At 35.4% G+C, this 25382-nt stretch overlaps 1 long non-coding RNA gene across 1 annotated transcript; it reads left to right on the top strand.

Annotated features, from left to right (window-relative positions):
• The first annotated feature begins 22031 nt into the window (after nt 1-22031).
• On the top strand, nt 22032-24489 carry LOC309647501. The gene is made up of 2 exons (XR_014256091.1): nt 22032-23595; nt 23922-24489. It is a non-coding gene; the product is annotated as an uncharacterized lncRNA (long non-coding RNA).
• The last annotated feature ends 893 nt before the right edge of the window (nt 24490-25382 follow it).

Raw genomic sequence — 25382 nt, 5'->3', positions numbered from 1 at the left:
ATCTTATGGAAAGAACAAGGCTAAAGGTATCATGCTCCCTGATTTCAAACTATACTACTAAAACTATAGTAATCAAAACATCATGGTAGTGGCAGAAAAACAGACACATAGATCTATGGAAGAGAATTGAGAGCTCAGAAATAAACCCACATATATACAGATAATTAATTTACAACAAAGTAGCAAAGAACATACAATGGATAAAGGATAGTCACTTTAATAAATGGTGTTGGGAAAACTGAGCAACCACATGCAAAAGAATGAAACTAGACCACTATCTCACATCATACACAAAAATTAACTCAAAATGGGTTAAAGCCTTGAATGTAAGACCTGAAACTAAAACTCCTAGAATAAAATATAGGCAGTATGCACTTTGACATTGGTCTTATCAATATCTTCCTGGGTATGTCTCCTCAGGCAAGGGAAATAAAAGTAAAAATAAACAAATGGGACTACATCAAAATAAAAAGTTTTTGCACAAAAATGAAACCATCAACAAAGTGAAAAGACGATTGAATGGGAGAAAATATTTGCAAATCCTATATTTGATAAGGGGTTCATATCCAAAATATATAAGAACTCATACAATGCAACAACAACAGAAAACAGCCTGATTGAAAAATGAACAGAGGATCTGGATAGATATTTTTCCAAAGAAGACAAAAATATAGCCAACAGGTACATAAAAAGCTATTCAACATCATCACTAATTATTAGAGAAATATAAATCAAAACCAAAATGAGATATTACCTCATGTTCTTTAAAATGACTATTATCATAAAGTCAAGAAATAATGTGTTATTGAGGATGTGGAGAAAAGATACACTTTGGTGGGAATGTAAATTGGTACAGCCACTATGAAAAACAGTATAGCGATTTCCTCAATAAATTAAGAATAGAACTACCATATTACCCAAATATTCCTCTTCTGGGTATTTGTGTGAAAAATATAAAAACATTTGAAAAAATATATATGTACCCCAAAGTTCATCACAGCATTATTTACAATATCTGGAATATGGAAACAACCTATTGATGGATGAATGGGTAAAGAAGATGTAGTATATACAAACAATGAAGTACTACTCACCCATAAGAAAGAATAAACCCTGCCATTTGCAACAACATGGATGGACTTTGAGGGTATTACACTAAGGGAAAGCAATCAGACGGAAAAGACAAATACTGTATGATTTCACTCGTACGTGGAATACTTTTTAAAAAAATGAACAAAACAAACATAGATACAGAGATCATATTAGTGGTTACCACAGGGAAGAGGGGAAGAGAAAATGGGTAAAGAGGGCCAACTGTATGGTGACAGATGGAAGACTAAACTTTTGGTGATGGAGCACACTTTAGTGTATACAGAAGTCAAAATATAAAGTTGTACACATGAAACATATAATGTTATAAACCAATGTTATGTCAATATTTTAGAAAGACAATATTTATTTCTAGACAGTCTTCTTAACAATCAGAGGAAGAAAGAGTTCTGCAGGTAAAATATTAGCTATTGCTTGGGAAACTATAAAAACTGATAAAGTATGAAAATATTTTATAAAGTTTGTCTAAATTCTTCATTTGTCTCTTCAAATGACTACATCTGTTGCTAAAGGTCACTTATTTCATGAAGCCAATACTAATTTCTCTTTTTGGAATCTCCAGTGATGATTGCTTTTGCAGCTAACTATCTGAGATGCTCTGGTTTTCACTTATATATCCACACCTACACTTATAATATCCATATCCACGTTTGTGTTCCAGATCTTTACCTGTCTCTATTCCTATCTTGAAAATAGTGTGAGTATATCACCCTTACAGATTATAAACTCTTTGAGAATAGAAGCTTGTTTTTTATAAAATCGCATTTCCTAGCAAAAAGGTCTTGTGGACAGCAATTAATCAGTGTTTTCTGAAGTGATTGTAATAAAGAAACTGTTTCCTTAGTTGTACAGAATGAACAAAGAATTCAAAGAAATGTGAAAAACACTTCATAAAAGATTTTCAAAGAAAGCCAAAGTTTATAGGTTGACATTAAAAAGCAGAGGTTAAAGGTCAAATAACACATTTGTATTTTGGCAAAATAAACTTTTGATTACCTATCTTTTTTAGTAATATCTTATAAAAATATAATTCCTGTAAGATGTTGGCAAAGTATTTCAAATTTGTTAAGCTTAAGATATACAATATGTGATATGATATTTTATATATATACATATATATGTCAGTCATGCTGTGGGTGAAGGCAAATTGGAAACAAAGCAAGCTTGCAATAACTTAATGACAGTATAAAGATCATGGGACAATACAATACTGATACTGAGTGGGACCATAAAAAAAGCTTCAAATATTCATTAGCATTATTTTCATTGTCAGACTGCCATTCCCATCACCCCCATATTATTAGAAGTTCCTCAGGCTGATCACACAGAGAAATGTATGGAAATCTCTTACAGGACAATTTCCTTTTGTGGAAAAAAGGGAAAACTCCAAAAATATTTAGATTTTATTTATTTTGTTTATTTTGATTTCTAGCTTAGTTTTGTATAAAGAGAGCAAAAGAAGCAATAGATAAACATTGGACGTTTTAGCTTTCTTTTGAACTCAAATCTTTTTTTTTTTAATAAATTTATTTATTTATTTATTTATTTATTTATTTATTTATTTATTTATGGCTGTGTTGGGTCTTCACTGCTGTGCACAAGCTTTCTCTTATTGCAGTGAGCAGGGGCTACTCTTCATTGCGGTGTGCAGGCTTCTCTTTTTTGTGGCTTCTCTTGCTGCAGAGCACGGGGTCTAGGCGTGCAGGCTTCCGTAGTTGTGGCACATGGGCTCAGTAGTTGTGGCTTGTGGACTCTAGAGCTCAGGCTTAGTAGTTGCGGCACATGGGCTTAGTTGCTCCGTGGCATGTGGGATCTTCTCGGGCCAGGGCTCAAACCCGTGTCCCTTGTATTGGCAGTCAGATTCTTAACCACTGCTCCACCAGGGAAGCCCTGAACTCAAATCTTAATTATGGGTATGTACATGTTTAAGGTGTAGCATATCTTTTTTAAAGATAGAAATTCTTGTATAAGGTTTTTCTTTTTTACTTTATCTGATAAAAACAGTATAAAATTATATAAGAACTCTTTTTGGGGGTTGGGTAATTATTTAAATCTCCTCTTTCTTTTTAAATATTGAAATTTGGCATCAGTGTACAAGAGAACTACAACTAAATTCTCACTTTAAATAGCTATTCTTTACACGTCATTATAAATTGTTATTTGTGGAGTGCACTTTTTAACATTTCATTATTCATATTCCTTTTTTTACATTCATTTAGTTAATTTCAATATGACTGACTGTAACACAGGGCTAATCATGTGTAAACATCAGAATGCTTAGAATCTTGTGTTTGAATGTTGGATCAAAATCTCAGGCAGCTCATTTATAGTGTCATCTATAATCAGTCATAAAATCACATTTTAAAAACACATTTCAAATAATTCCTATGAAGTTATTATGTTTTTATTAATAAAAGTTTGACTTTATTATAAAAAGAATTTAACTTTAGAAAAAGAATCTCTTGACATGTTGAGCACATTATTATAAAACCTTAAGGAACCAAATTCAAAGTCTTCCCTTCCCAAGTTGGATAAAACACTGTGTTTTAATATATTGGAGAAGAACTTCCACAGGGAGGAACTTCAGAGATATCCCTTTCCACCCAAGCACTCAACATGCAACTTTATCTGGAACAGGCTGCACCCTACTTCTGCCTCTCCATCACCATGTTTAATGTTGACTAAAGGGAGAACAGCAAGCCATAGGGTTACAGATTAAATTCTAGGTTTTAGGATTCAAGTTGGGAAGTGAAATTTCAAGTGTCATAAATGTAAATAATTATTTCACAAATATACAGTTGAAGACAACATTATTTATAATATAAAAGCATGGTAACCAATGTGGGGAAAAGATAAGCTGTGAATGGGAAGAAATAAACTTCCCTAGTTATGGATTATGTGCCAAATACTAAGTACTATACACAAAAGCTAAAGAAGAGACGTTTAAGGGATCTTCTCTATAAATACACTTGATTAAGAGATGTTAATTTGTCCGATAAGGGAAAAAACATAGTACTAGATAATGAAAACAAGAAATTACTCAATAGAGAATAAAATAATATGTAAGTAACCTAAGTCAAAGAATGAAGCCCTGATAGGCAGACTATTTAAAAGAGAGCATAGCATGTAAAGTCTGGAGAAAGTTAAATCTGGAGCTTACTCTGATTCATTTTTTTTTAAAGTCAAAATACAGCTGCTACATGAATAGATTTTTGAAAAACAATGTAGGTTTTAGTGATGATATAGATTTTAATTGAGTTTATTTTTCTGAACATAATTGTAGTAAAATTGATTTAATAACTGAACAGTGTAATAATTCTTTACCACAGCGATGTTTGTTGACTCAAATCAGAGAAAAATACACTAAGTATTTCTTTAATTATTATGATTTTAATCATTAAAGATGGGTGATTCTTAAGTAGACTTTAAATAAAATCTAAAATATGCCTAAATATTGTATTTCTATACAAAAAGGTGCACATAAAATTTTATGCATACTTCTCTATCAATAGGCTTGCTAATAACTTTATATATCTTAACATCTATATTTGTCAACATAGGATAGACTATGATTAAGTTACAAATAAACCTCAAGCTTAATACAACAAGATTTATACCATAATTATGAAATGCCCAATACCACTCTCCAGGGCAACTTTCTTTCATCTAGTGACTCACAAAACTGGGCTGAGACATTTGCAGAACTGGTGAATATTTAATAAGCCTAAATATTCTACCATACGATCAGGTTTTGAAAGCCCAGATTTTAAAAAGAAATTTTTTTGACATACACTAATTTATTTATCCAGTCAGTGAGGTTTCTGGAGTGTTTACTGTGTGTTAGACGTTAGCTAGACTAAGTTTATAACTACAGACTATAAATGCTAAGCAAAACAAATTTTTCATTTGTTCTAATGAAGCTGACAGTATGAGGTATATTTGTGGGGGAGAGGATGAACAAAAATTAATTAAAAAACACACAAGAATATAATTGCAAACTATGATAACTGTTGTTTAATAACAATGGGGATTTATGTGAACATACAGTAAGGTTTCTATTCTAACTAGTTAAAAGAATTAAGGAAATACAGATTTATCTAAAATCTGAAGAGTAAGTGGGAGGTGTTTGTTATCCTGAAGGAACAGGACTTACAAATGTCCTGAGGAAAGTGTGAATAAGGGTCCTTTAAGTAGATGAACAAAAAATCAGCTCATGAAGTGCCTGGTAGTCCATGTTAAATGTGGTATGTATTAAAAAGTAGTGGACAGTATTTTAATTGTGTGCACATGTGTGCGTGACTTTAAGATTGCCTGTCTCTAATATAGGGAATTGTACTCACAGTTAGGTGGCAGGTCCAGGCAAGAGATGATGGTAGATTGGAAAAATGTGGTGACAATAGGAAATGGAACTTTGGTTTCAACTGAGAAGAGAAAGAAAACAGAAAGTCCACATCTAATTGCAAATCCTATATTTGTCATAAAATACTTAATAAGACACCTGATAATTAAGTAATGTATGCAGATACTAAGAAACATGGAACTGTGTGCATGTGCATGGGTGGGGAGGGGGGAGAAAATATATAATCATTCATTCCTGATAATAAGACAGTTAAAATAGTAAATAGTTCTCTTGACTTAGTTTATTTTCGTATCTGTGACCCACTAACTTGGGCACCTTTGTGTATTCGTTTGGTAATTTCTCTGATTATCTATGAAATTAAGTGATTAACAATTTGTTTATATTTTCCCCAATTTTTATGTGTGCTAGTGTGCTAGACTGATTGCAAAAATGGCCCCAATTCTTCACCCGCTCGTCAGTCAACCCCAGCATCTACACTCTTTGCAATACGATTTTTTAGTTCTTCACATCAAATGATACATTTCTTTTCTTTACCCCTGGGATTTGGACTGGTCTAGTAACTTGTCTTACATAATAGATTATAAGGAAATGATGCTGTGTCAGTTCTGAGACTCATCGTTATTAGGCCTTGCATGATTCCATTCTCTCTTCCTCTTCTGCTTTCATCCTGAGGTCTAGCTTGGCTATCTTGCCCAAGGAGGTGCATCAAGTAGAACAAAATCAGACCAATATTTTCTAGCTGAAGGCCCAGACCTGTGAGAGAACTCACCCAAGATCAGGAGATCAGAACAACTGAGGGACAGCTGATCACAGATGCATGAATGGCCTCCTCTGAGCCCAACTCAGTCAGCAGAACTTCCCAGCTGACATACAGTCTCATAAGTGAAAATAATTGGTCTATTGCTATATGCCATGGAAATGTCATGATTAATTATTGCACAGCATTGTTGTAGCCATAGACAACTGAGATAGTTAGTAATGATTGCTGATAACTCCCAATGATTCCCAGTTAAAAGATTTATGAGCATATTATGCTTTTAACATCAAAATCTATATTATATGTTGCCATTTTCATTCCCCCACACACATCCTAGAACGTTGAGTATAGAGCAGTTGATCAAAATTATTAGTGACTGATCAATTGATATGACAATAGAAACATATGAAAATTTCCCCAAATTTGAGGCACTAAAGTTATTCACTCAATATTTGGGCTTTATGTTTCATATGCCTAGAATAGGCTCCTGAAACTGTTTACTGAAAGAATAAATTGATGAATGCATATATAGACTTATATATCGTGCCTATATTATAGTTAATTGTGTACAACACTGTAACTTCCACTTTCCCTGCATTTAGTAGACATTCATAAATTACTCTTAAATAAATACCTGAAATGATAAACATTTGTATATCTGAATTGTGACTCCCCACTCCAAATCCATATGTTAAAGCTCTAATTCCTAATATGACTGTATTTGGAGATCAGGCTTTTAGGAGGTAAATAAGACTGAAGGAGGTCATAAGGGTGGGGTACTAATCTGATAGGATTTGTGGTTTATAAGAAGAAGAGAGAGATGTCTCTCTCTCTCTCTGCACACAGAATGAGGAAAAGCCATGTGAAGAAATAGCAAGAAGGTGGACATCTACAAGCTAGGAAGAGAGGTCTCACTAGAAACCAAATCTGCTGCAACCTTGATCTTGGACTTCCCAGCTTCCAGACTGTGAGAAAGTTCTGTTGTTTATGCCACCCAGTGTATGGTATTATGTTATGGCAGCCTGAGCAGACTAAGACAGTATGAAAAGAACAAAAGAATAAAATTACCTACCTCTGTCAAATTTACACAGATGGTGGTATAGTGTTGAAATCTGACGAGCACAATATAAGTATCTTTTGAAAGGGAGTAAAATATGTCTAAGAAAAATTAACTAGGTATGTTTTAGCTGATTGTAAGAAAAGAAGACTGAAAATATAGAATTTTATTTATTTGTTTCTCTAAGTGGCTATCCTGTACCCTGCCTTCAAAATTATGATGGCATCGAGATTAGATCTTATTTCAGGCCTACTTAAGAAAGCAGAATAGACACAAACTGCTGGAGGGAAAATGAATTGTTTAATATGGAAGAATAGACACAGTTTTGGTCCCTTTATGTTGCTTCTGGGTATCTCCCTGAAATCTATTTTGAGTCAAATTCATTCACTCTGCATTTTTTGTCACCATATAGTATTTTTCTTATGTGTGTATGGCTACTAATCAGGATTCTACTCATTGTTCTACAGATAAGTGTTTGTGTGAATAAGTTTCAAATTTATGGACACTGAAAACAACTAGCAAGTTGTGTGGCACAAAACAATTATTCAACATACAGTGGTTTCATCTGTTTCCTCTAGTATATTTGGCTATAGTTTCAAAAAATTAATATTCTTTGAAATAGTCAATACTTAGTAGAGATCAGTAAACAAATAAAGTAACATATAGAGTTGGAAATGCAGAAGTAGTCTTAGATATTGACTTAGAGACAATAGCATTGTGGTCCGACAGCTGTTTTGTGTAGGAGAAGGCAAAATCAAAACACTATGGGAGGGGGGTCTGGGCAAGATGGCAGAAGAGTAAGATGCAGAGATCACCTTCCTTCCCACAGATACAGTAGAAATACATCTACACGTGGAACTGCTCCTATAGAACACCCACTGAACGCTGGCAGAAGACGTCAGACTTCCCAAAAGGCAAGAAACTCCCCACGTACCTGGGTAAGGCAAAAGAAAAAAGGAATAACAGAGACAAAAGAATACGGATGGGACCTGCACCAGTGGGAGGGAGCTGTGAAGGAGTAAAGGTTTCCACACACTAGGAAGCCCCTTCAAGGGCAGAGACTGCGGGTGGTGGAGGGGGGAAGCTTCGGAGCCCCGGAGGAGAGCACAGCCACAGGGGTGCAGAGGGCAAAGCGGAGAGATTCCCGCACAGAGGATCGGTGCCAAGTAGCACTCACCAGCCCAAGAGGCTTGTCTGCTCACCCGCCGGGGCGGGCGGGGTTGGGAGCTGAGGCTCAGGCTTCGGAGGTCGGATTCCAGAGAGCGGACTGGGGTTGGCGGTGTGAACACAGTCTGAAGGGAGCTAGTGTGCCACAGCTAGCCGGGAGGGAGTCCAGGAAAAAGTCTGGAACTGCCGGAGAGGCAAGAGAATTTTTCTTGCCTCTTTGTTTCATGGTGCATGAGGAGAGGGGATTAAGAGCGCCCCTTAAAGGAGCTCCAGAGACGGGTGCAAGCCGCGGCTATCAGCGCGGACCCCAGAGATGGGCATGAGACACTAAGGCTACTGCTGCTGCCACCAAGAAGCCTGTGTTCAGGCACAGGTCACTTTCCACACCACCCCTCCTGGGAGCCTGTGCAGCCCGCCACTGCCAGGGTCCCGTGATCCAGGGACAACTTCCCCAGGAGAACACACGGCGCCCCTCAGGCTGGTGCAACATCACGCAGCCTCTGCCACCGCAGGCTCGGCTACATCCATACCCCTCTCTACCCCCGGCATGAGTGAGCCAGAGCCCCCGAAGCAGCTGCTCCTTTAACCCCGTCCTGTGTGAGCAAAGAACAGACGCCCTCAGGCGACCTACACGCAGAGTCGGGTCCAAATCCAAAGCTGAACCCCAGGAGCTGTACGAACAAAGAAGAGAAAGGGAAATATCTCCCAGCAGCCTCAGGAGCAGCGGATTAAAGCTTCACAAACAACTTGATGTGCCTGCATCTGCTGAATACCTGAATAGACAACGAATCATCCCAAATTCAGGAGGTGGACTTTGGGAGCAGGATATATTAATTTTTCCCCTTTTCCTTTTTCTGTGAGTGTATATGTGTATGCTTCTGGGTGAGATTTTGTCTGTATAGCTTTGCTTTCACCATTTGTCCTAGGCTTCAGTCCGTCTGTTTTTTTTTTTTTTTTTTAACTGAAAAACTTTTTTTTTCTTAATAAATCTTTCTTAAAAATTTTTTCCTTATTTTCTATTTTTGAAAATTAAAAAAAAATTTTCTTAATAAGTTTTTTCATATTTTTTATTTTAAAAAATTAAAAAAAATTTTTCTTAATAAATTTATTCTTAATAATTTTTTCTTAATTTTTATTATAAAATATTAATAAATCTATTTTTAATAATTAAAATTTTTCTTAATAAATTTATTCTTAATAATTTTTTTCTTATTTTTTATTATAATAGCTTTATTTTATTTTATTTTATCCTCTTTCTTTCTTTCTTTCTATTTTTTGTCCCTTTTATTCTGAGCCGTGTGGATGAAAGGCTCTTGGTGCTCCAGCCAGCCATCAGGGCGTGCCTCTGAGGTGGGAGAGCCAACTTCAGGACACTGGTCCACAAGAGACCTCCCAGCTCCACGTAATACCAAATGGCGAAAATGTCTCAGAGATCTCCATCTCAACATCAAGACACAGCTTCACTCAACGAACAGCAAGCTACAGTGCTGGACACCCTATGCCAAAAAACTAGAAAGACAGGAGCACAGCCCCATCCATTAGCAAAGAGGCTGCCTAAAATCATAAGGCCACAGACACCCCAAAACACACTACCAGACGTGGACGTGCCACCCAGAAAGAAAAGATCCAGCCTCATCCACCAGAACACAGGCACTAGTCCCCTCCACCAGAAAGCCTACACAACCCACTGAACCAACCTTAACCACTGGGGACAGATACCAAAAACAACGGGAACTACGAACCTGCAGCCTGTGAAAAGGAGACGCCAAACACAGTAAGATAAGCAAAATGAGAAGACAAAAAAACACACAGCAGATGAAGGAGCAGGGTCAAAACACACCAGACCTAAAAAATGAAGAGGAAATAGGCAGTGTACCTGAAAAATAATTCAGAATAATGATAGTAAAGATGATCCAAAATCTTGGAAATAGAATAGACAAAATGCAAGAAACATTTAACAAGGATGTAGAAGAACTAAAGAGGAACCAAGCAATGATGAAAAACACAATAAATGAAATAAAAAATACTCTAGAAGGGATCAATAGCAGAATAACTGAGGCAGAATAACGGGTAAGTGACCTGGAAGATAAAATAGTGGAAATAACTACTGCAGAGCAGAATAAAGAAAAAAAGAATGAAAAGAACTGAGGACAGTCTCAGAGACCTCTGGGACAACACGAAACGCACCAACATTCGAATTATAGGGGTGCCAGAAGAAGAAGAGAAAAAGAAAGGGACTGAGAAAATATTTGAAGAGATTATAGTTGAAAACTTCCTTAATATGGGAAAGGAAATAGTTAATCAAGTCCTGGAAGTACAGAGAGTCCCATACAGGATAAATCCAAGGAGAAACACACCAAGACACATATTAATCAAACTATAAAAAAATTAAATATAAAGAAAATATATTAAAAGCAGCAAGGGAAAAACAACAAATAACACACAAGGGAATCCCCATAAGCTTAACAGCTAATCTTTCAGCAGAAACTCTGCAAGCCAGAAGGGAGTGGCAGGATATACTTAAAGTGATGAAGGAGTAAAACCTACAACCAAGGTTACTCTACCCAGCAAGGATCTCATTCAGATTTGATGGAGAAATTAAAACCTTTACAGACAAGCAAAAGCTGAGAGAGTTCAGCACCACCAAACCAGCTTTACAACAAATGCTAAAGGAACTTCTCTAGGCAAGAAACACAAGAGAAAGAAAACACCTACAATAACAAACCCAAAACATTTCAGAAAATGGGAATAGGAACATACATATCGATAATTACCTTAAATGTAAATGGATTAAATGCTCGCACCAAAAGACACAGACTGGCTGAATGGATACAAAAACAAGACCCATATATATACTGTCTACAACAGACCCACTTCAGACCTAGGGACACATACAGAGTGAAAGTGAGGGGATGGAAAAAAATATTCCATGCAAATGGAAATCAAAAGAAAGCTGAAATAGCAATTCTCATATCAGACAAAATAGACTTTAAAATAAAGACTATTACAAGAGACAAAGAAGGACACTATATAATGATCAAGGGATCGATCCAAGAGGAAAGTATAACAATTGTAAATATTTATGCACCCAACATAGGAGTACCTCAACACATAAGGCAAATACTAACAGCCATAAAAGGGGAAATCGACAGTAACACAATCATAGTAGGGGACTTTAACACCCCACTTTCACCAATGGACAGATCATCCAAAATGAAAATAAATAAGGAAACACAAGCTTTAAATGATACATTAAACAAGATGGAATTAATTGATATTTATAGGACAGTCCACCCAAAAACAACAGAATACACATTTTTCTCAAGTGCTCATGGAACATTCACCAGGATAGATCATATCTTGGGTCACAAATCAAGCCTTGGTAAATTTAAGAAAATTGAAATCGTATCAAGTATCTTTTCTCACCACAACGCTATGAGACTAGATATCAATTACAGGAAAAGATCTGTAAAAAATACAAACACATGGAGGCTACACAATACACTACTTAATAACGAAGTGATCACTGAAGAAATCAAAGGGGAAATCAAAAAATACCTAGAAACAAATGACAATGGAGACACGGCGACCCAAAACCTATGGGATGCAGCAAAAGCAGTTCTAAGAGGGAAGTTTATAGCAATACAAGCCTACCTCAAGAAACAGGAAACATCTAAAATAAACAACCTAACCTTGCACCTAAAGAAATTAGAGAAAGAAGAACAAAAAAACCGCAAAGCTAGCAGAAGGAAAGAAATCATAAAGATCAGATCAGAAATAAATGAAAAAGAAATGAAGGATACAATAGCAAAGATCAATGAAACTAAAAGCTGGTTCTTTGAGAAGATAAACAAAATTGATAAACCATTAGCCAGACTCATCAAGAGAAAAAGGGAGAAGACTCAGATCAATAGAATTAGAAAAGAAAATGGAGAAGTAACCACTGACACTGCAGAAATACAAACGATCATGAGAGATTACTATAAGCAACTCTATGCCAATAAAATGGACGACCTGGAAGAAATGGACAGATTCTTAGAAATGCACAACCTGCCAAGACTGAACCAGGAAGAAATCGAAAATAGAATAGACCAATCACAAGCACTGAAATTGAAACTGTGATTAAAAATCTTCCAACAAACAAAAGCCCAGGACCAGATGGCTTCACAGGCGAATTCTATCAAACATTTAGAGAAGAGCTAACACATATCCTTCTCAAACTCTTCCAAAATATTGCAGAGGGAGGAACACTCCCAAACTCATTCTACGAGGCCACCATCACCCTGACACCAAAACCAGACAAAGATGTCACAAAGAAAGAAAACTACAGGCCAATATCACTGATGAAAATAGATGCAAAAGTCTTCAACAAAATACTAGCAAACAGAATCCAAATGCATATTAAAAGGATCATACACCATGATCAAGTGGGGTTTATTCCAGGAATGCAAGGATTCTTCAATATACGCAAATCAATCAACGTGATACATCATATTAACAAATTGAAGGAGAAAAACCATATGATCATCTCAATAGATGCAGAGAAAGCTTTTGGCAAAATTCAACACCCATTTATGATAAAAGCCCTGCAGAAAATAGGCATAGAAGGAACTTACCTCAACGTAATAAAGGCCATATATGACAAACCCACAGCCAACATTGTTCTCAATGGTGAAAAACTGAAACCATTTCCACTAAGATCAGGAACAAGACAAGGTTTCCCACTCTCACCACTATTATTCAACATAGTTTTGGAAGTGTTAGCCACAGCAATCAGAGAAGAAAAAGAAATAAAAGGAATCCAAATCGGAAAAGAAGAAGTAAAGCTGTCACTATTTGCTGATGACATGATACTATACATAGAGAATCCTAAAGATGCTACCAGAAAACTTCTAGAGCTAATCAATGAATTTGGTAAAGTAGCAGGATACAAAATTAATGCACATAAATCTCTTGCATTCCTATATACCAATGCTGAAAAATCTGAAAGTGAAATTAAGAAAACACTCCCATTTACCATTGCAATGAAAAGAATAAAATACCTAGGAATAAACCTACCTAAGGAGACAAAAGACCTGTATGCAGAAAATTATAGGACACTGATGAAAGAAATTAAAGATGATACAAATAGATGGAGAGATATACCATGTTCTTGGATGGGAAGAATCAACATTGTGAAAATGACTCTAGTACCCAAAGCAATCTACAGATTCAATGCAATCCCTATCAAACTACCACTGGCATTTTTCACAGAACTAGAACAAAAAATTTCACAATTTGTATGGAAACACAAAAGACCCCGAATAGCCAAAGCAATCTTGAGAACGAAAAATGGAGCTGGAGGAATCAGGCCTCCTGACTTCAGACTATATTACAAAGCTTCAGTAATCAAGACAGTTTGGTACTGGCACAAAAACAGAAACATAGATCCATGGAACAGGATAGAAAGCCCAGAGATATACCCACACACATATGGTCACCTTATCTTTGATAAAGGAGGCAAGCATATACAGTGGAGAAAAGACAGCCTCTTCAATAAGTGGTCCTGGGAAAATTGGACAGGTACATGTAATAGTATGAAATTAGAACACTCCCTGACACCATACACAAAAATAAACTCAAAATGGATTAAAGACCTATGTGTAAGGCCAGACACTATCAAACTCTTAGAGGAAAACATAGGCAGAACACTCTATGACATAAATCACAGCAAGATCCTTTTTGACCCAACTCCTAGAGAAATGGAAATAAAAACACAAATAAACAAATGGGACCTAATGAAACTTAAAAGCTTTTGCACAGCAAAGGAAACCATAAACAAGACCAAAAGACAACCCTCAGAATGGGAGAAAATATTTGCAAATGAAGCAACTGACAAAGGATTAATCTCCAAGATTTACAAGCAGCTCACGCAGCTCAATAACAAAAAAACAAACAACCCAATCCAAAAATGGGCAGAAGACCTAAATAGACATTTCTCCAAAGCAGATATACAGATTGCCAACAGAGACATGAAAGAATGCTCAACATCATTAATCATTAGAGAAATGCAAATCAAAACTACAATGAGATATCATCTCACACCGGTCAGAATGGCCATCATCAAAAAATCTAGAAACAATAAATGCTGGAGAGTGTGTGGAGAAAAGGGAACACTCTTGCACTGTTGTTGGGAATGTAAATGGATACAGCCACTATGGAGAACAGTATGGAGGTTCCTTAAAAAACTACAAATAGAACTACCATACGACCCAGCAATCCCACTACTGGGCATATACCCTGAGAAAACCATAATTCAAAAAGAGTCATGTACCAAAATGTTCATTGCAGCTCTATTTACAATAACCAGGACATGGAAGCAACCTAAGTGTCCATCATCGGATGAATGGATAAAGAAGATGTGGCAGATATATACAGTGGAATATTACTCAGCCATAAAAAGAAATGAAATGGAGGTATTTGTAGTGAGGTGGATGGATCTAGAGTCTGTTATACAGTGTGAAGTAAGTCAGAAAGAGAAAAGCAAATACAGTATGCTAACACATATATATGGAATCTAAGGGAAAAAAAAAAAAAAAAGGTCATGAAGAACCTAGTGGCAAGAATGGAATAAAGACACAGACCTACTAGAGAATGGACTTGAGGATATGGGGAGAGGGAGGGGTAAGATGTGACAGGGTTAGAGAGTGTCATGGACATATATATACTACCAAATGTAAAATAGATAACTAGTGAGAAGCAACCGCATAGCACAGGGAGATCAGCTCTGTGCTTTGTGACCACCTAGAGGGGTGGGATTGGGAGGGTGGGAGGGAGGGCGATGCAAGACGGAAGAGATATGGGAACATATGTATATGTATAACTGATTCACCTTGTTATAAAGCAGAAACTAACACACCATTGTAAAGCAATTATACTCCAATAAAGATGTTAAAAAAAAAAAAAAGAAAAAAGAAACACTATGGGAGTTAGAGCCACAAGATCAAGCATATCTAAGACATATAGTGCAAACTATTCCTAGGTTAAGTTCATCTCGACACACTGATACATGATATTTAGATGGTAGTAATATATTCCTCCAAAAAATTAAAAGCACTTATATTGATTGAATACAGAAAAATAAAACTAGAATTTATTAAAATTTTGGTATACACTATATCTTTCCAAAATAGTACCTTTGTTCAAATATATACATATTAAAATATTTTTCTATTTTATTTTAATTTTCAAAAATGTAAGATAATATTTAAAACATTTAACTTAATTGTTTCCACTTAAAAATATGCCTTGGACATCCTTCTAAATTGATATGTATTTAATATACATTTAACTTGTTATCTTTCAATAGTTTATAGATTTTTATTAAATGAATTCAATGTGTATTCAACCATTTTTCTATACTTGAGTATCAACATTGTTACTGGAATTTTAAAATTAATTGCAGTCATGACTATATCTCTCAATTATTGATATTTTCATATCTGTAGAGAAAGTTCACAGAAGGAAAATGCTGCTTCCAAAAGTATATATATTTTAAATTTTAATAAATACTGCTAGATTACATCCTAAAATTTCTATAATTTACAGTACCACCAACAATGTGTAAGAATATTTATTCCTCAATATCTTTTAGTACAATGTAAAAAATATTTCATTACTGATTTAATTTGCAGTTTCCTGACTTCTACTAATGCTAGACATCTTACAGTATGTTTATTGTCTTTTTGCATTTTCTATTCTGTGAATTATTTGTTCAAAACTTTTATTATTTTTCAATTGAATTATTTTATTTGTAAATTTATAGGAGCTCTTTACATTAATTTAAAATTGCTTATTGTATGTATTCCTCTGTCATATACATTAATAACACTTTTTCTATTGGTCTATCATTTGTATTTCAATACTGTTTATTATGTTTTTTACCAAATGAACACTTTCATTTTAATTTAGTTTGTTCTTTGATCTTTTTATTTATATATTTTTCTTATATGTCTTACTTACCTGGAAAGATAATCTAGGCTTTATTAATTAATGATTGTTTATATTTTTATCAACAATTAGAGAAAATAAGACACATTATCCCTTTGCTGTTTCACGATGGCAGCTAAACCTCTACATTTTCCTATGTTGGAAATGAGTTTTGAGTTATAGAATAAAGAAATGAAATTCCCAAGTGCACAGAAATCACCTCATTCAGATTTTGTTGTGGACCAACATGGAGGAAAATGTTATGTGATAACATTATGTTAAAGGAGACACTGTCTTATGGGACCGTGAGAGATTCTCCTGTTGGCATTGAAAAAGTAAGGTCAATGTTGATATTGTCTGAGGGTCAAATGGCTAGGACCCGAGGACAGCCTCAAAGAGCTGAGGAAAACCCCAGCTGACTGCACTAAAATAGGGACCTCAGTCATAAGGAACTGAATTCTTCCAACTACCTGGATGAGCTTGGAAGAGCACCTCAAGCTCCAGATGAGAACACAGCCCAGTCCATACCATGATTCCAGCTTGGTGAGACCCTGAACAAAGGACTTGGTGTAGCTGTGCGAGGACATTTGGCCCAGGGAAACTGAGATAAGAAATCTGTGTTGTTTTAAATTGCTAAATTTGTGGTAATTTGTTACACAGTATTAGACACTAATACAAAGACTCTGAATTTTAAGATACTAGAAAAACAGAGGTCCATTCCCTCCAATCATTGACACTGACTTTCCTACAACTCTGAGTATAGTCTCCAAGTAGATTAAATTTGATTTATAGAAATAAAGAAATCTAGCATTCCTTGACCACTGGCCCATTTAACTTACGTGTATAATCAAGCCCTTCCTTTACCTAAATGCCACATTGCCTCCCACATTTATATCTTAATTGGATCTGTCTTTAGACTCTGTTCCAAATATCTATTTGGCTACCTCTCCAAAGACACTAAATTATTTTTTATTATGGTGATTTATAATAACTTTTATTGTCGAGTATAGGAAATCTTCACTCACTGTTCCACTTTTCAAGATTTTCTCATCTACATTTATTCTCCACATGAACTTTGGAAACACTAAATCAAGTTAAAAATGTGATTCTAATTAAAATATCATTAATTCTTTGTGTCTCCGTTTGGCATTTTTAATGATATTAAGTTTTTACCTACTGGAGGATGGTTTATCTACAATTTGTTAAGACTTTTTCCTCTTATGATTTAAATTGAAGGGTGTCCCTATGGAAATCTACATCTTCCTACATTCTCAGTGCCTGTGGTTCTGATATATTTGATTTCACCTCAGGATATAGGAATGGAGCACATAAAGTAAACCTTACCTTAGTCACATTGACAGGTTGGTGTTGGGCATGTCACCCAAAACAGGCCAGCCAGTTTTCATTGAACTTCAAAATTGAGAATGTGTAGTGCTGGAGCTAAGGTTACTCACTGTCATTCCGTGGAATCTGATTTTATAGCCAAGTTTAGAAAACCTGATGAACTCAACTAGATGATGTTTATGACTGACAATAGAGTAAGATGGCTGGATGGTCTCTAATTGTTGTTTGTTTGTTTTAAGTGCTAATATAATGGGGTATCCCATAACCTGTTCTGTTCATCTTACCTTCAAAATATATATCACTAGTTATATTTGTTTCTCTCTCCTCCTAGAAGCTTTTGGCTGTTCTGGGCATTCAAAAGATAGAATCCACACTGCCCTACAAAAAAAAGACCAGGCAGAATCTTAGTATGGCATAGATGAGCTTCATTTTGGATGGACAGGAAACAAGAGAGTTAATGGATGAAGTTGGTGAGGAGACTTCTTTAGACATTGATGGGGATTAACCTGGCAAAGGTTCTGCGAGCAAGTAGTGAGAAATTCTCAGTCAAGTGAGAACTGGTACATTAGTGAATGATGTCTTAGCTCCCAGGTTAATAGTCATATGAACCATTTTCCTCGAAAGAGTCCTTCTGTATTTACTCAACTGGCATCTGAACCCCTCCTTTGTTGGGCTAGTTCTGTATCAATAGCCAAGCCTCGCAGTTGGGAAATCCTGCTATTAATGTAGTTCACGTCTTTCCTTCTCCCCAGTACTCAGATGTCCTCTTTCATATTTATTTCACCTTCTCACTAACTAAATAGCTGTCTTCTATTTTTTATCTTCTGCTAAAAAATATTATCATTTTGTTCTGTTTTACATAGACCTTGATGGCTTATTAAAACAGTGGTCTTAAATTATTAATGAGTAAAAAAGTATAGTTTCCCTTTTCTTAAAGACAGAAAAATAATTTTTGCAGTCTGTTAAGAGGTGAGACACAAATGCCATTTTTTAGTGTAAAATAAACAAGAATAAAAGTAAAGGTGGTTGACTTTTCATTAAAAAAAAGAAAGAAAAAAGCCCTTGTGGTGTAGCCAGTGACACTAGCAATGCCCAACTAAAACCAGAAATGACAAAAGAAACTTGTTGTGATAAAATTTATATAATTCTTAAGAATACATTTAGCAGGAAAGGTGCAAGCTCTATATAAAGAGAAGTATATACATTTTTAATACATTTCTAAAGGCAGAATCTCATATTCCAGAAACACAACACAATGTGTTGCTCTTATGGTTATAAGCTTGTTAAATCAGGAAATATAAAAGATATGGGATATAAACAGGTGTTTGTGGATAGTACAAAGCTTATCAGAATTAAGGATATATTGCTGCTATTTTAAAATCCCCTATTATCTGTAACTTCAGACCTACCTTGCTACTATGTTGGCTTTTCTCTGCTTGATGTTATCCATCCCATCATTCTCCCTATGTTCTGGAAATTCTTTGGACAACTTCTCCTGATGAACATTTCCACTAGGCATGAATGTCCTTGCTGTTCAATCTATTACCTTGGTCTTATTTCACTTCTGTGAATTTCACTTCTCTAGGTGAAGGAGGTCTTTTACTTCCACTATCTGCATGGGGTCTGGTTGCAACATATATTTCTTAACTTGAATCTTAGTCACACACATAAAAATCTCTCAGTTTTTTCAAAAGCTACCCATCTCTACCAAAAACAAATAAGAAGAATGTTAGTTTCATACTTTTTCTTTCTTTATTCTTCAGATATTAAGTGTGTGTATGTGTTTTGAGGAAAAGAAAGTCAGCTGTTCATAAAATTACCTGAGACCTATCTTGATTATTTGTGTGAAGAGTTGAATGACATCTTTTGTCTATTTATATTCTATTTATATTTATGACATCTGACAATTAAATCTGTTGCTGTCATCTGAGTTCCACCAAGGATGGGATTTTTTAAATGTTTATTTCCCTAATGTACCTCACATGCCTAGGACAGTGCTGTTGCCTAGTATTTAATATAAGAAAATATGAGAATTTATGCTGAATGAACAAATGATACTTGACTCTACAAGCAGATTTCCAAATCTGAACATTTCCCTTGAAAATAATTGTTAACATTTAATGAGTATATGTCAAGTTCCAGCTTCAATGATTTACATATATTTTCTCTGTGTTTTTTTTTAATACTTCTCCTCAAAAACTCTGCAGATTATTTCTCAGTTTTATAAATGAAAAAAAAAATCCTTTAACTTGCTCATTGTAAATAGACTATTTAGCTAAAAAGTTAGGTAAAGAGAATGCATAGCTAGTAAATAGAAGATCCAGACTTGAGAATCTACCTCTGTCCAAAGATAATTGCCATTTCCTAGGTAACATTTTACATGTTAATTGCATGATATAAAGTAGATTATTTGATTCCCACAATCACAGTTAAAATATTCAATCTTCAAGTAGAAGAGAAATCGTGTCTCCCTTTTGCAGCCCCATGGAAGCTCAAGCGATTTGCTTTGAGTGTCTTTAGCTATGATCACTTGGAAAGAACTGTGAGTACCCACTTGCCATGTATCTTTAGAAGGTAGGAAACTACTACTCCTCTGTAGAAAGAGTATTACAAGACCCTTCAACTTATTTCTTTCATACGTGCCCACTGGAGGAGCAACTTTGCTAACTGATGAGCTGGGAAGAAGGGAGTTCTTAGACTTCTGTCTTAGTCCATTTGGGCTTCTGCAACCAAATACCACAGATTAGGAGATTATAAACAACAGAAATGTATTTCTCACAGTTCATTCATGAGGCTGGCACATCCAAGATCGAGGTGCTGGCAGATTCAGTGTCTGGGAAAGGCCACTTCCTAGTTCATAAACAGCTCCCATTTCACTGTAACCATACATGGAGGAGGGTACAGATGAGCTCTCTGGGATTCTTTTATAAGGGCACTAATACCCTGTTTGAAGGCTCTGCTCTCATGACCTAATCATCTCCCAAAGGCCCCACTTCTAAAACCATCACATTGAGAATTTGGTTTCAATATATGAATTTGCGGGGGGAGGGGAACACAAACATTCAATCTATAGTATACAGGATTTAAGGCTTTCTGGGTCCCCACTCTTTGGAGCAGCCTCTTTTCTGGATGGCTGTTCTCTCTCTTCCATGATGGGCTCCTGGCCTGTACTGATGGTGAAGTCTGCAATTCAGGCTATGCCAGTGACTTGGGGAGCAATCTGAACACTGATCAGTAATGAAATATTAAATCCCTCTTTGTGTCTAGATATCTAATACAAAATTTCCATTTTGGATTTTATCAGAAATAGTTTAACAGTTTTATTATTTGATCTCTATCAATGTGATATTTCTTTCTACCAGTTCAGAAATTGGAGGAGGAACAGTGGACTGTTCATTGGACTAACAGTGGACTAATCCTCCTTACCACCTTTTTCTTTAACCAGGTGATTCTAAACTCAGAATCTTCCTCAATTCCTTGAATATTGTAGATCTCAGTTACATAAATATGGATCAATTTAACATTTGTGAAAGCATTCTATAAACAGTAGTGGCTATAACATTTTTAGCTATTTTACATTGAATTTGAGTGAAGACAAGTACTTAGAAATAATGACATGTAGTCTACATTTTTCCAACCCCCCAAAAGAGAATTAGATTTTAAATGAAATATAAGAAAAATAAATGTTGTACTATGTTAAAACCTGCTGAAGAAAGGACATGTGAGCAAGCACTGTCATAGACCATAATACTCATAGAAATATCATTTTGTCAATAAAGTTATAGTATTAAATAAGTTTCTATTACTCTTAAATAGTAATATAAATTTAAATCTGGATATGATAATATAAATGATCTAGTTAAATAATTTTAAAATCATAGCTTTGGGTTAGAGCAATTAACTGGAATCCAAGGCTGCATAGCTGCTTCCCCCAGAAGCAAGAATAAAACCCTAGCCTTCTTAAGTGAGAATATGTCTATATCACACCTATTGTGTGGTCTAGCACAGTGCCTAGGCTTCAGTAAAAGTCACAGTGCGTTTTAATGCTAGTGTTCTCTTCCCCTCTTCAATTCAAAGAGTCCAATCCCCGTATTCTGTTTGCTTCTTCTTTTCTTAAGAGGAGTTAGAGATCTAGATGTACCTAGAGATGATCATACTAAGTGAAGTAAGACAGAGAAAGACAAATATCATATGATATCACTTATATTTCGAATCTAAAAAGTGATACAAATGAACTTATTTACAAAACAGAAACATACTCATAAGGCTACCAAAGGAGAAAGGGGGGAAGGATAAATTAAGAGCTTGTGATTAATAGATATAAACTATATATAAAATAGATAAACAACCAGGACCTGTTGTATGGCATAGGGAACTAGATTCAATAATTTGTAATAACCTAAATGTAATATAATCTGAAATAATAATCTTGAAAATAACATATATACATATATATCTGAATCAATTTGTTGTACAACAGAAAGTAACACAACATTGTAAATAAACTATACTTCAATAAAATTAAAAAAAAAAATTTGCAAACTTAAGAAAAGAAGTCAGAGACCTAACAGTATTCATACGGTCAATGAGAGTGTATCAGGTGCCTAATTTTCAAAGAGAGAAAAACATTTTTTTTTTGGTCAAAATTGATAATGTCTCAGAGGGGAAAATAAACGTGCAGACATTGCACATTGCCCAGTTGTAAATCTATCTCCTTTTGATGGGTATTTGTGTTCCTAAAATAAGTTTAGTTTAGCCAAATTTGGAAAATTGAATTGTGTTCCAAATACAAGTGAATGGCTCCATATAGAGTGAAAAATGCTGGTAGATTTTATTGTAATTGGAAACCTCTCAAAGTGTAAATATCAAGTCCATAATCCATCTGCTGGCAATTAAAGATTTTTTTTAAAGGGGAATTTTGAACAACTATTTTTAATTCCTATAGGATTTAGATCTCTCTGCTGGCATAGGAGGGGAAGTGTAGTTGAACGGGGGCGTGAGTGTGAAGGACAGTGCGAATGAGTAAATGTGAGTGGGAGTGCTCATGTGTGAGAGTGTAAGAGCACATGTAGATGCACTGAGCCTGTGTGTGAGTGTGTGTGATCAGGCTGCCTGGGACTGATACGAAAGTTCAGATACACACGTAGGGATGATGTTCAACACAGCAGTGCTAAACAGAATCTCTGAGCTTCCTTTACCTCTGCCAGCAAGGACTCTGCAGATGCTTCTTGGCTGAAGATCACACCTCTGCTCTTACACTCTGAGAAAACCCCCCATGTGTTTCTCATACTCCTTCCCTCTCCTCCGGGGAAGCCCTCCTGTAGAGTGTCATTTCGATGAGATCACACCACTGGTTTGGTTTATTTTTTCCTCTTCCTTTCTTTCTTACTGGCAGATACTACTGTTGATAATATCTTCTCAGTTGCCTAAAAGACAAATTTGACTCACGGTTAGGTGGCATTATACATATGCAAAAGAGGTCTTAGGTTTTTAATCTGTAGCACTTAATTTTGTTCAAAAATGATACCCTATCTTTGATTGTAACTGCTGGGTTAGTCAGGGTTCTGCCCTTTTTTCATAGCCCTTTGCTATGGTTCAGCATCAGTAATATTCTTCCATAAAGATGAAGCTAGTATTCAGTCATTTTGTGAAAATTTACTTTATTTCACTTACAATTTTTTTGTTACTGAATCTATTCCAATATATAATTTTTTGGCAGTTCTTTCTACCATCAATCCAGAGTCTATAGCTTAGTATTCAAATATTTTTTGAATACTGAGCTATGTGTAATCATATGGGACAATTTATTTTAATTTTAATATTGATTAAAAGGTCCTTGGGCTTCCCTGGTGGCGCAGTGGTTGAGAATCTGCCTGCCAATGCAGGGGACACGGGTTCGAGCCCTGGTCTGGGAAGATCCCACATGCCGCGGAGCAACTGGGCCCGTGAGCCACAACTACTGAGCCTGAGCGTCTGGAGCCTCTGCTCCGCAACAAGAGAGGCCGCGATAGTGAGAGGCCCACGCACTGCGATGAAGAGTGGCCCCCACTCGCCGCAACTGGAGAAAGCCCTCGCACAGAAACGAAGACCCAACACAGCCAAAAATAAACATAATAAATAAATAATAAAAATTAAAAAAAAAAAAAAAAAAAAAAAAGGTCCTTACCATGACATGTAAAGATAATTTTCAGTGGAAGTTTAGTTATCTGAGGTAAGCAGTTTTTGTTTGTCTACTTCTAATTGTATATTATTCTATTTGTTCCTCTACAAATTACTTTATAACTGGTAGCAGTATCTTATATTTAATTTGACTAGTATATTTCCTAGGAATTTAAATCTGAATAATTTTAGGAAAGGTGTCAAGTTCTAATTCTCCAGATTTCTCACACTCTGTAGATGTGTATGACTTTACCACTTCGCTTCTCAAAATATTTAAGATTGAGACTCCCAATTAAAGGGATGTTAATGCCGTTAAGACAAATGTAAAGAAATACAAAGAATGTAAAACAAGCTGAGCACAATCAACAACTTGAAAAGCTGAAATACAGCTAATAATAAAAAATGGCTATAATACTTGATTAGCTTATAGATTGTACCACAGTTAGATAATTAAAAACAGCGATAGAAACAAGGGCTAATTTCCTTCCAATCTAAGAAGACTCTTGGAAGAACTAGGATTTTAAAATCTATGGTTACAGGAGAGGATATTAAAAAGAAAAGATGGACTACTCCCAAAAGACAAAACAAAAATAGGATGTTGAGAGGAAAATATGGGGAGGAGACACAGTGTGAAAAAGAATGAAGTCAAGAGACCCTGAATCAACTTATTCTATAGTCAATTATTTCTATATTTCTTATATATTCTTGTAACATTTTTTTTCCCTGATGACTCTAATTTCACTTTTACTGAAATGGAAAGCAACTCTTATTTTTCCACTGAGTGACTGCTATATGTCAAGGCAAACCCATCCTACTGGTTTCCTATATTTTACTTGGCAAAATGTGAGGGTATGGCATTTTTAAGGATTTGCATATCTTGATACTGGAAAATGCCAAGTAAAATCCACAAGGCATGTATGCTTTGGTACAGGGCACAGGAGTATATATCCATGACCTCCTTCAACATAAAATAGACAAATAAATATACAATCTCAGGGTAAGGCTACTCATTAACATTTTTTTTTCTTTTGGGTCAAATTATGTGTTCTGAGTTCCCAGAGGTATAAAGTGTCACTTTCTCTGATGATGTGGAGGACCTATACTTGCTATTTTGTCTCTCAAAATGGTGGTTAGAGAGAAGGTTATAATGAGATTAGTTATATATTATTTGGCCTTAGAATAATACATGCAGTTGTTGCAATTAGAAAATTATCTGAGGTAATTTACATCTAATTCTGATATACTTTAAGTGAGTTAGCAGACACAAATAAAATAAGATCTAGTTAACAGAGCAGTTGGTGAAAGGACATGAGCTATTAAAGTCTTTCCTTAAACTGCACTATTTTCCCTTCTTTTCTGAGTTATGATATATACAACACAGAGGTTTTATATTTTATTAAGCCCTTTTGGGTAGTGATCTAACCTTTAACAAGTTAACCTTCTGAGTTCAAATTCAGTTC

The sequence above is a fragment of the Balaenoptera physalus genome (genome assembly GCF_965194825.1).
Source record: "Balaenoptera physalus genome assembly, chromosome: 18".
NCBI lineage: Eukaryota > Metazoa > Chordata > Mammalia > Artiodactyla > Balaenopteridae > Balaenoptera > Balaenoptera physalus.
The sequence above is the reverse complement of the archived record's forward strand: the minus strand, read 5'-3'. Positions and strand labels throughout refer to the sequence as shown.